General features: G+C 37.1%; 1 protein-coding gene across 1 annotated transcript in view; it reads right to left on the bottom strand.

The window, feature by feature from the left end:
• Nucleotides 1-12,335, bottom strand: part of MNAT1 (MNAT1 component of CDK activating kinase) — a 217,754-nt gene that overhangs the window by 66,831 nt on the left and 138,588 nt on the right. The window lies entirely within an intron of this gene.

Genomic DNA, 12,335 nt, shown 5'->3' with positions numbered 1-12,335 from the left:
AATAAAACACATCAGTAGAAAAAAAAAGTCTTATTGAATATATTGGTCTGGGCCAACTGATTTACCATGTTGAAAAAAATAAAGATTCTTTTATAGCTCCTTACAAAAAATAAATTCCAGATGAATTAAGTAGATAAAAAATTGAAGCTACACAAATATTAGAATATAAATATATATAAAGTTCTATGTTGGTTTAGGACCTAGTAGAAGAAAAATGGAAAACTAACAGGACATCATCAATACATTTTACTGCTTAGAGATGAAAACTACTTCATATCATAAACAATATAAAATTAAAAAATAAAATTTTAAATTTCAAGGGTTAATAGTCTTACTATACAGCTGACTCATTTAAATAAATAAGGGAAACAATACTACCCCAGTAAAAAAGAAGACAAAGAATAAACAGACAACTCATGCATAGGAGGAAAAGAGGAAAAGAAATTACCAGGAGGACTGTGCCACAAATATAAAGACAGTACTAAGATGCTAAAAAAAGCAAATGGCACATGCAATGGCACAAAAATGTGTGAGAAACAATAAGACTCTTAAGAAACACCAAGTATGAGGGGGCAGGGTATTATGACTACAAAGACAGGAGTCAGATTGTATGGGTGATGATGAGCCACTGAAAGATATTAATGACAGCGAGACATGACCAGATTGATAATATTAAAAACTCTTCTATGAATGAAGAAGTGCTTAAGGGGCACCTGCCTGGGTGGCTCAGTCAGTTAAGTGTCCCACTTAGGCTCAGGTCATGATCTCACGGTTAGTGAGTTCAAGCTGCATATCAAGCTCTCTGTTGTCAGCCCAGGGCCTGCTTCAGATCCTCTCTCCCCCAACCCTCTGCCCTTCCCCTGCTTATGCTTAATCTCTCTCTCTCTCTCTCTCTCTCTCTTTCTCTCTCTCTCTCTCTCAAAATAAATAAATGAACATTAAAAAGAAGAAGAAGAAATGTTTAAGAAGGGAAACAGGGGTGCCTGGTGGTTCAGTTGCTTAAGCCTCAGACTCTTAACTTCAGCTCAGGTAATGATCTTGCAGTTCGTGGGTTCATGCCCCATATCAGGCTCTGTGCTAGCAGTGCAGAGCCTGCTTGGGATTCTCTCTCCCCTCTCTCTCTGCCCCTCCCCTGTTCATGCTCACTCTCACTCTCAAAATAAATAAATAAATGTAAAAAAAAAAAAAAAAAACAAGAAGAAGAAGGGTGACAAAGAGAGTGTTATAACAAAAAAAATTGATAGAATATGTTCAATGCCTCATCTCAAAGTCTTGATATATAAAGTTCCAATTTATCAACTGAAAAAAAAAAACCAAACAGTTTTTAAGACCAAAAGAATGGTCATGAAAGCATCTCCAAGGTTACTGTGAAGATAGGTCTTCTATTCTAGGGACTATAACCTATCCTAGTCCCTCAAGAACAAAAACTTTTAATTGCTCTGCCAATAGTAATGATTTGTTAACAGGTCAGTTACTTTTGGTAGGTTGGTTTTATCAATATAGTCTATGGCCACACAAGACAACAAAACTGGCAGGTATTCACAGAGATCAAAAAACTTTCTAGTTAACTAACTCAATTCAATACTATTATTACTATCACAAATTTTTTCACCATTGGTTATGTAATAATAGCTAAATAAGCTTAGCATCTGATGAGGAAGGACTCAAGATACTAAACCATCAGACTTTAAATCTGTTTTGTAAAGTTATCATAACTGAGAGCACCTGGCTGGCTGGCTGAGTCAGTAGAGCATGTGACTCTTGATCTCAGGGCTATAAGTTCGAGTCCCACATTGGGTACAGAGATTACTTAAAAATAAAATCTTCAGGGACACCTGGGTGGCTCAACCGGTTGTTTCCCACTTCAGCTCAAGTCATGACCTCACAGTTCAAGGGTTCGAGCCCCTCGTCAGGCTCTGGGCTGACAGCTCAGAGCCTGGAGCCTGCTTCAGATTCTGTGTCTCCCTCTCTCTCTCTCTCTCTCTCTCTCTCTCTGCCCCGCCCCCGGTGGTACTCCCTCTCTCAAAAATTAATAAGTAAACATTAAAAATTTTTTTTAATCTTTAAAAAATAAAAAATAGGGCTGCCTAGGTGGCTCAGTCCGTTGAACATCTGACTTTGGCTCAGGTCATGATCTCACAGTTCGTGGGTTCGAGCCCCACATCTGGCTCTGTCCTGACAGCTCAGAGCCTGGAGCCTGCTTTGGATTCTATGTCTCCCTCTCTCTCTGCTCCTCCCCCGACTGCACTGCACTCTCTCTCTCAAAAACTAAATAAACATTAAAAAAAATTTTTTTAATAAAAAAATAAACCTAGCATAACTGACAGCACAGACGTATCAGTTGTGTTAACAGATCTTATTTAAAGATCGCATTTTATCTTATAAAACTAGTTTTATTTTTGTAATAACCTCATGAATGAAAAACTCATGTTAAATAAATCACTTCCATCTACTTAAAACAGTAGAGAGATTTGATTAAATAATTAGAAACTGAAGAATAAAACTGATAAGCACTCATAATTTATATCAGTTAAGGGAATAACTCTTCTTTGGGTGGAAGGTAGTAAAATATTAACTAGAAATCCAGTTGATTATTAAAAAGACAATCTCAGAGTGCCAATCAATGAGACTACTAGACTAACCACTAAAGCCATCGTCTAGGGAATTGCAATTAGCAGTTAAATTTTCCCAATGCTTTCTCCCACTGGCACAGAATTAATAAACAAGTTTACATATTGCCTTGAGCAAACAAGAAGAGTACTACCAGTGCAAAGTGAAATATAATTATACATTCATAATACTCTCCTGAGTGAAAATTTTTCATTTATTCTTCTTCTGCTTCTCAAATTTAACTAACTCTAGAAAAGACCCTAGTAAAAACCACTAAAAACTTCATGGCAATGTACTTTTGATTTCATCCTTTATCAAAGTTACACGTGAGAAAAAAAATATAATTCTTTGGAGACACAATGGCTCCCAAGACTTTATATCACTTAATTCCCAAAATATATAATTAAAATTATTTGGGGGGCACCTGGGTGGCTAAGCAGGTTGAGAGTCTGACTTCAGCTCAGGTCATGATCTCATGGCTCTTGAGTTCTAGCCCCTCATCGTGTTCTGTGCTGACAGCTCACAGCCTGGAGCCCATTTCCAGTTCTGTGTCTCCTTCTCTCTCTGACCTTTTCCTGCTCGTGCTCTGTCTGTCTCTCTCTCTCTCTCAAAAATAAATAAACATTAAAAAAAATTTTTTTTAATAAAATTATTTTGAAAGAGCCTGCATCCATATTTTTGCACCAACTAAAGTGAAACTACAAACTATACCATTCTTAACTTCACCAAGTCATATAGATTTCAAAGCAGATATAAGAAAATAGAAACAAGATAGTTAATTTATTCTTTATTTGCCTCTAGAAGAATTGAACTTGTTCCTCTATAGGATAACGTAATATAAAATGGAAATTTTGTTGTAATAGGAAAAAAAAATAAAAAGAGTAGAAGGTAGAGGACCGGGGGAAGTGGGAGCACCCACTGTAGTAAAGGGATACACAGGGCTTAGTAGATACAAGACATGGACAACTCTTAGGACACATGTGTAACTATTACACCTTTAGTCAACTTAAGTTTATATTGTACTCTAACAGCAGCACCTTTTAGGATACCAAATAATTCTCTGAAAAGTCACTTCACAGAAAAAATTCTTGTTTGTTTCTAAATGTTTCTGAAAGTTAGAGTAAGTAAAAATATATTCTTAGATTTATAAAGCTTTCTTTCATAAGAAAAAAATAAGATAGCATATAGCTTCAAATAATAACTACATTAAAAGAAATGAACTAATAGCATAAGAAATCAATTTAGAGTTTATTTTTGGCAAATGTTTTGTATGAGGTTATAACATCACCAAAAAGACAGCTTTTGAGCAAATCCTGGCTCCAAAAACTAAAGCGATCTGTATGGAATTCAATCCCTTTCTCAAGGTAGAAGGCTGAAGAGCTGTGAGTGAATTCTATCTTCACAGATAAATAGTTCTATATCAAGAAAAAGTCAATATTTCCTTAGCAATTTTGACATCACTGTTGATGATCTAGAAATTCCTGCACTACTTAGCCACAGATGGCTAAAAGAAAGTGTTATAGGGGCGCCTGTGTGGCTCAGTTGGTTAAGCATCCAACTTCAGCTCAGGTCATGATCTCATGGTTCATGGGTTTGAGCCCTGCGGCAGGCTCTGTGTTGACAGCTCAGAACCAGGAGCCTGCTTTGAATTCTGTGTTTCCCTCTCTCTCTGCCCCTCCCCTGCTAATGTTCTGTCTCTCTTTCTCTCAAAAATAAATAAAACATGGAAAAAAAATTTTTTAAGAAAAAAAGAGAAAATATTATAGTCAAGCTCTACTGACTTAAATACATACATGTTTATTTGTAATCAAAAAAATTTGCCTTCTTAACTGTTATGGATATAAAATATATGTAGAGTCTGTTGAGAGCAGCAAAAATCTACCTTGAGAATTCTGGAACTAACTATATTATAAATAGTCAATGGCTAATGAAAGTCCCCCAACCACCACTACCAAAAAAAAAGAAAAGAAAAGAAAAAGGAAAAGGAAAAGAAAAAGAAAAAGAAACAAAAAAGAAAAAAAAGTGATCCAGCCTCCTTTATTTAGGTTCAAATAAGACTGCAGGTAAGAAAAACTTGGGAAAAGTACAAACACTATATGGTAATACCTTATATAAAGAACACTTACCCGGGCATTATATCGTAATTAAGGTGTCTATCCACCATGAAGACCTAACAACTGTAAACATTTATGCTCCAAATGTGAAAGCACCCAAATATATAAATCAATTAATCACAAACATAAAGAAACCCATTGATAACAATACCATAATAGTAGGGGACTTCAACACCTCACTTACAGCAATGGACAGATCATCTACACAGAAAATTAACAAGGAAATAATGGCTTCAAATGACACACTGGACCAGATGGACTTAACAGATATATTGAGAACACTTCATCCTAAAGCAACAGAATATACATTCTTCTCTAGTGCATATGGAACGTTCTCCACCCCCAACAAGTACAAAAAGATCAAGAACATACCAAGCATATTTTCAGACCATAACGCTATGAAACACGAAATCAACCACAATTAAAAAAAAGTTGGAAAGATAACAAATACTTGGAGGCTAAAGAACATCCTACCAAAGAATGAATGGGCTAACCAAGAAGTTAAAAAGGAAATTAAAAAGTACATGGAAGCCAATGAAAATGGCAACACCGCATCCCAAAACCGCAGCAAAGGTGGTCATAAGAGGGGAATGTATAGCAATCCAGGCCTTCCTAAAGAAGGAAGAAAGATCTCAGATACACAACCTAACCTTACACCTTAAAAAGCTGGAAAAAGAATAGTAAATAAAACCCCAAACCAGCAGAAGACAGGAAATAATACAGATTAGAGCAGAAATCAATGTTATCAAAACCAAAAAAAAACCAGAACAGATCAATGAAACCAGAAGCTGGTTCTTTGAAAGAATTAATAAAATTGATAAACCACTAGCCAGTTTGATCAAAAAGAAAAAGGAAAGGACCCAAATAAATAAAATCAAGAATGAAACAGGACAGATCACAACCAACACAGAAATAAAAATAATAATAAGAGAATATTATGAGCAATTATATGCCAATAAAATGGAAAATCTGGAAGAAATGGACAAATTCCTAGAAACATATGAACTACCAAAACTGAAACAGTAAGAAATAGAAAATTGGAACAGACCCATAACCAGTAAAGAAATCGAATTAGTAACCAAAAATCTCCCAAAAAAACAAGAGTACAGGGCCAGATGGCTTTCCAGGGGAATTCTACCAAACATTTAAGGAAGAGTTAACACCTATTCTCTTGAAGCTGTTCCAAAAAATAGAAATGGAAGGAAAACTTCCAAACTCTTTCTATGAAGCCAGCATTACCTCGATTCCACAACCAAAGACCCCACTAAAAAGGAGAACTATAGACCAATTTCCCTGATGAATACGGATGCAAAAACAAGATATTAGCCAACCAGATCCAACAATACATTAAAAAAATTATTCACCACGACCAAGTGGGATTTATACCTGGGATGCAAGGCTGGTTCAATATCTGCAAAACAATCAATGTGATTCATCACATCAATAAAAGAAAGGACAAGAACCACATGATCCTCTCAATAGATTCAGAGAAAGCATTTGACATACAGCATCCTTTCTTGAGAAAAACCCTTAAGAAAGTAGGGATAGAAGAATACCTCGAGATCATAAAAGCCATATATGAAAGACCCAAAGCTAATATTATCCTCAATGGGGAAAAACTGAGAGCTTTCCCCCTAAGGTCAGGAACAAGACAGGGATCTCCACTCTCACCACTGTTATTCAACAAAGTATTGGAAGTCTTAGCCTCAGCAATCAGACAACACAAAGAAATAAAAAGCATCCAAATCAGCTAGGAGGAGGTCAAACTTTCACTCTTTGCAGACGAAATGATACTCTATATGGAAAACCCAAAAGATTCCGCCAAAAAACTGCTAGAACTGATCCATGAATTCAGCAAAGTACCAGGATATAAAATCAATGCACAGAAATCAGTTGCATTCCCATACACCAACAATCAGAGAAAGAAATAAAGGAATTGATCCCACTTACAATTGCACCAAGAACCATAAAATACCTAGGAATAAACCTAACCAAACAGGTGAAAAATCTATACACTGAAAACTATGGAAAGCTTATGAAAGAAATTGAAGAAGACACACAAAAAAAAGGAAAAATATTCCATGCTCCTGGATAGGAAGAACAAATATTGTTAAAATGTCAGTACTACCCAAAGCAATCTATGTATTCAATGTAATGCCTATCAAAATAACACCAGCATTCTTCACAGAGCTAGAACAAACAATCTTAAAATTTGTATGGGACCAGAAAAGACCCCGAATAGCCAAAGCAATCTTGAAAAAGAAAACCAAAGCAGTAGGCATCACAATCCCGTACTTTAAGCTGTATTACAAAGCTGTAATCATCAAGACAGTATGGTACTAGCACAAAAACAGACATTCAGATCAATGGAACAGAATAGAGAACCCAGAAATGGACTCACAAACATATGGCCAACTAATCTTTGACAAAGCAGGAAAGAATATTCAATGGAATAAAGACAGTCTCTTCAGCAAGTGGTGCTGGGAAAATTGGACAGCGACATGCAGAACAATGAACCTGGACCACTTTCTTACCCCATACACAAAAATAAACTCAAAATGAATGAAAGACTTAAATGTAAGACAGGAAGCAAAATCCTCAAGGAGAAAGCAGGCAAAAATCTCTTTGACCTTGGCTGCAGCAACTTCTTAACATGTCTCCGGATGCAAGGGAAACACAAGCAAAAATGAACTATTGGGACTTCATCAAAATAAAAAGCTTCTGCACGGTGAAAGGAAACAACCAGCAAAACTAAAAGGCAACCAATGGAATGGGAGATGACATTTGCAAACAACATATCAGATAAAGGGTTAGTATCCAAAATCTATAGAGAACTTATCAAACTCAACACCCAAAAACAATCCAGTGAAGAAATGGGCAAAAGACATGAATAGATGCTTCTCCAAAGAAGACATCCAGATGGCTAACTGACACATGAAAAAAATGCTCAACATCACTTATCATCAGGGAAATACAAATCAAAACCACAATGAGATACCACCTCACACAGAATGGCTCACATTAACAACTCAAGCAACAGATGTTGGCGAGGATGCAGAGAAAGAGGATCTCTTTTGCACTGCTGGTGGGACTGCAAACTGGTGCAGCCCCTCTAGAAAACAGTATGGAAGTTCCTCAAAAAATTAAAAATAGAACTACCCTATGACCCAGCAATTGCACTACTAGGTATTTATCCAAAGGATACAGGTATGCTGTTTCTAAGGGACACATGCACCCCAACGTTTATAGCAGCACTATCAACAATAGCCAAAGTATGGAAAGAGCCCAAATGTCCATCGATGGATGAATGGATGAAGTAGATGTGGCATATATATACAATGGAGTATTACTCAGCAATCAAAAAGAATGAAATCTTGCCACTTAAAACTATGTGGATGGAGCTGGAGGGTATTATGCTAAGCAAAATTGATCAGAAAAAGACAAATATGACTTCACTCATAAGAGGACTTTAAGATACAAAACAGATGGACATAAGGGAAGGGAAGCAAAAATAACATAAAAACAGGGAGGGAGGACAAAAACATAAGAGACTCTTAAATATGGAGAACAGAGAGTTACTGGAGGGGATGTGGGAGGGGGGATGGGCTAAATGGGTAAGGGGCATTAAAAATCTACTCCTGAAATGACGGTTGCACTATATGCAAACTAACTTGGATGTAAATTTTAAAAAATAAAATTAAAAAAAAATTTTTTTTAATTTTTTAAAAGAACACTTACCCCACATTTTAAAATCTAAATCATAATGACAAAGACAAAATGAAATCAAAAAGGGTTCCAAACAATCAGAAGAGTTGCCAAAGTTTACTAAATTTAACAATTTACTCAAAACAAAGAGAAAAAGCAGTTAATTAAGCTACATCTATTTTACACAGATTTCTAATGGGGTTAGTTAAATATACACACGTGTATATATAGCAGCAGCACCAAAAATAACACATTATAAGAGGAAGATGAGGATATTCCACTGCAGAAACCCAGTAAGAATTGGCAAAAATAAAACACTAAATGCTAGAGGTAATGAACTTTAAGAAAAAAAAAAAAAACAGCCAGAACTCAGCTGCTGGGAAAGGCAAAGGTTGGCTGCTACTGGGGGAGAAGTAGAAAACCTATGGCCACCCTCCTCAACTCTGTGGTGACACAGGGAAAAGCCTTCAAACACTGAGGAAAGGCAGAAAACCCATTTGTACCTGTGCTAACACAATGATGCAAAGCAGAGATTGGGGGAGGAAGAGAAAACTGCCTTACACCCAAGACTTCCCATCCCTATCAACACCTACTGTTTAGTTGTGGAGCTGGGAGAGGAATAGCTAACACACCTGCACTCTGAAATAAAAGATAAAAGTTGTTTGCCTCAGGAAAGAGACAGGTACACCAAGAAAGCACCACTCTGAGGTTCCAGCATATAAGACCGCTTGAGGCTAAAGTTAGAACAGGAGAACTAAGAAACCCCCTTGTTCCCACCACAAAACTTATTCCAAGTAAAGAGAAGAAGTAGTCTATTGCTGGGGAGAGAGAACCCAAGAGAGAATCCCTATGGGGCTCGGGCTGGCAGCACCTGCTGAGAGCTAAGAGTGGAGCAAGAAGACTGAAAAGATCCCTCCAGCACCCCAGGCCTCATACTAGGCACAAAGTGGCAACAGACTATAACTGGAAGAATATGAAGCCTATCAACATCAACTGAATCAACAACAAAACCCAAACTAAGATCAAACTACAGACTTAATGCTTAACTCCCTACACTAATGCCTTGGCAGAAGAACAGGACATAAATATTTTCAGGCATAAATATTATTTATCTCAGTCTCTGTTCTGTCACACAGATTATCCAATATTCAAACAAGAATTACAATAAACACAAGAAAGCAGGAAAAACAAATCTATCATCACGACACAAAATAAAATAGTCAACAGAACCAAACCCAGAGATGTTGGAACTATCAAAGAGGCACTTTAAACTAACATGATTACTAAGTTAAAGGATCTAGTGAAAAAGGTAGAGAACATGTAGAAACAGGGGATTTCAGAAAAGAGGTGAAAATTATAAAAAGGAATGATATGGAAATACTAGTTATGAAAATAGCAAGATGAGAAAGAAATCCTTTAATGAAAAAAAGAAATCTGTGAAGAATAAATGGTTGAGATATTTACAAAAGAAAAACAACAAATTATAAATCCAGAAAGTACAGAGAAACTTGGAAAGCTCAGAGAAACTGTATTTTTACATATAACGGTCAGTTCCTTGTAGGAAACATATAGTAAATCTTGGGTTTAATGCAATCTGACAATCTCTGCTTATTATGTGGAATATTTAGACCTGTGCTATCCAATATGGGAGCCACTAGCTATACATCATTATTTAAACTAAACTGAATTAGGGGTGCCTGGGTGGCTCAGTTGGTTAAGCGTCCAACTTTGGCTCAGGTCATGATCTCACAGCTCATGGGTCTGAGTCCCGCATCGGGCTCTGTGCTGACACAGCTGGCTCGAGCCTGGAGCCTGCTTTGGATTCTGTATCTTCCTCTCTCTCTCTCTCTCTGCCCCTCCCCTGCTGGTGCTCTGTCTCTCTGTCTCTCTCTCAAAAAGAAATAAACATTAAAAATAAATACATAAACAAACTGAATTAAAATTTAAAATTCAATTCTTCAACTGCGGTAGACACATTCAAGTGCTCAGTAGAAATATGGAACTGAGGACTGCTATTTTGGACAACAGAGACATATAATATTCCTATCACTTCAGAAAGTTGTATTGGATAGTACTGTTTTAGGTCATTTAAAAAGATGTTTTTTAATGTGTATTTATTCTTGAGAGAGAGAGAGAGAGAGAGAGAGAGAGAGAGCGAGCACGCGCGCGCACACAACAGACCATGAACAGGGGAGGGGGCAGAGAGAGAGGGAGACACAGAATCCGAAGCAGGCTCCAGGCTCTGAGCTGTCTGCACAGAGCCTGAAGTGGGGCTCAAACCCATGAACCATAAGATCATGACCTGACCCGAAGTCAGATGCTTAACTGACTGAGCCACCTAGGTGCCCCCTAGATCATTTACATGTAATGCAATTACAGACATAGTTAAGACTAAATCCACTACTATGCTGTTTCCTAATTGTATCATATCTTTATTTTTTGTCACCCTCTTTTCCTGTGCTCCTCTTCATTAATGAAGTATTTTTATGATCTCATTATTTTCTCTGCTAGTGATTTACTGACTATCCCTCTTTTTTTTCTAACATTTTTAGTATTGCTGTAGGGTTTATATTAAACATCTTTAGCTTATCACAATCTATCTCCAGATAGTTCGCCTCTCTTCCTATCCTTTGTACTGTTTTCATCCATTTCACTTGTGCATTCTCATTATGCATGCCTACTTCCATAATCTTTCAAATGTAATTTTGATGACAAAACTATTGGAAAATGCAAAGCCCTGTAACAAAGGAATATTACTTTACATACTCTGTTGTCACTAACATTAAAAATAAAGATTTTTTAAAAATTTATTTTGAGATCTAGAATTCTGGCACTTGCTAACCCAATAAAAGATAAGAAACCAACATCTTTATCACTAACTTTTTACATCATGAAACCTATTATTGTCTGTCTCAAGCTTCAATTTTGGCCAATTATTTGACAAATCTATCTCAAACTCAAAAGGGGTTTAGGTTTTGTTTCACATCCCTTTGGCTTCATGTTTGGAAGATGTAGGACCTTAAGAGAATACAGAACTAAAGAAAATATTAAGATCTACCAAATAGCAGATTAGTAAATTATCTACCATTTTAATAGTAATTTGATCTTAGAGCCTCCAGTTTCATATGTAAAATACTATGCGTCATATTCAAGATTTTGGTTTTGAAGATACATGTAGGGATTTTTTTGTTGTTTTTTTCTGTTTTTTGTGGGTTTTTTTGTATGTAGGTTTTATTATCTGTTTCATCTATCTTGTTTTTGCTTTTTGGGTCTTTTTTTTTTTTTTTAGAGAGAGAGGGAGAGCACAAGCAAGGGAGAGGGGTAGAGACAGGCACAGAGAGAGAGAGAGAGAGAGAGAGAGAGAGAGAGAATGAAGGAGGAGGAGGGAGGGGGGGAATCTTTTTTTTTTTTTTTTAACGTTTATTCATTTTTGAGACAGAGAGAGACAGAGCATGAACAGGGGAGGAGCAGAGAGAGAGGGAGACACAGAATCTGAAACAGGCTCCAGGCTCTGAGCTGTCAGCACAGAGCCCGACGCGGGGCTCGAACTCACGGACCACGAGATCATGACCTGAGCCGAAGTCAGACGCTTAACCGACCAAGCCACCCAGGCGCCCCGGAGGGGGGGAATCTTAAGCAGGCTCCACACTCAGCACAGATTAAGACGCGGGGCTCAATCCCACAACCCTGGGATCATGACCTGAGCCGAAATCCAGAGTCGGAGGCTGAACCGACTGACCCACCCAGGCGACTGACTGGAGGGGTCTTCTTTTTTAATTACTTTTTAATCACCTGGTGTCGCTGAACCTATTACTTTCTTTTCACATTACATTTTTTTTTTTAATGTTTATTTATTTTCAAGAGAGAGAGAGAGAGAGCACAAGTTGGAGAGGGGAAGATAGAGAG

This window comes from Panthera tigris, chromosome B3 (genome assembly GCF_018350195.1).
Source record: "Panthera tigris isolate Pti1 chromosome B3, P.tigris_Pti1_mat1.1, whole genome shotgun sequence".
NCBI classification, from domain to species: Eukaryota; Metazoa; Chordata; class Mammalia; order Carnivora; family Felidae; genus Panthera; species Panthera tigris.
The sequence above is the reverse complement of the archived record's forward strand: the minus strand, read 5'-3'. Positions and strand labels throughout refer to the sequence as shown.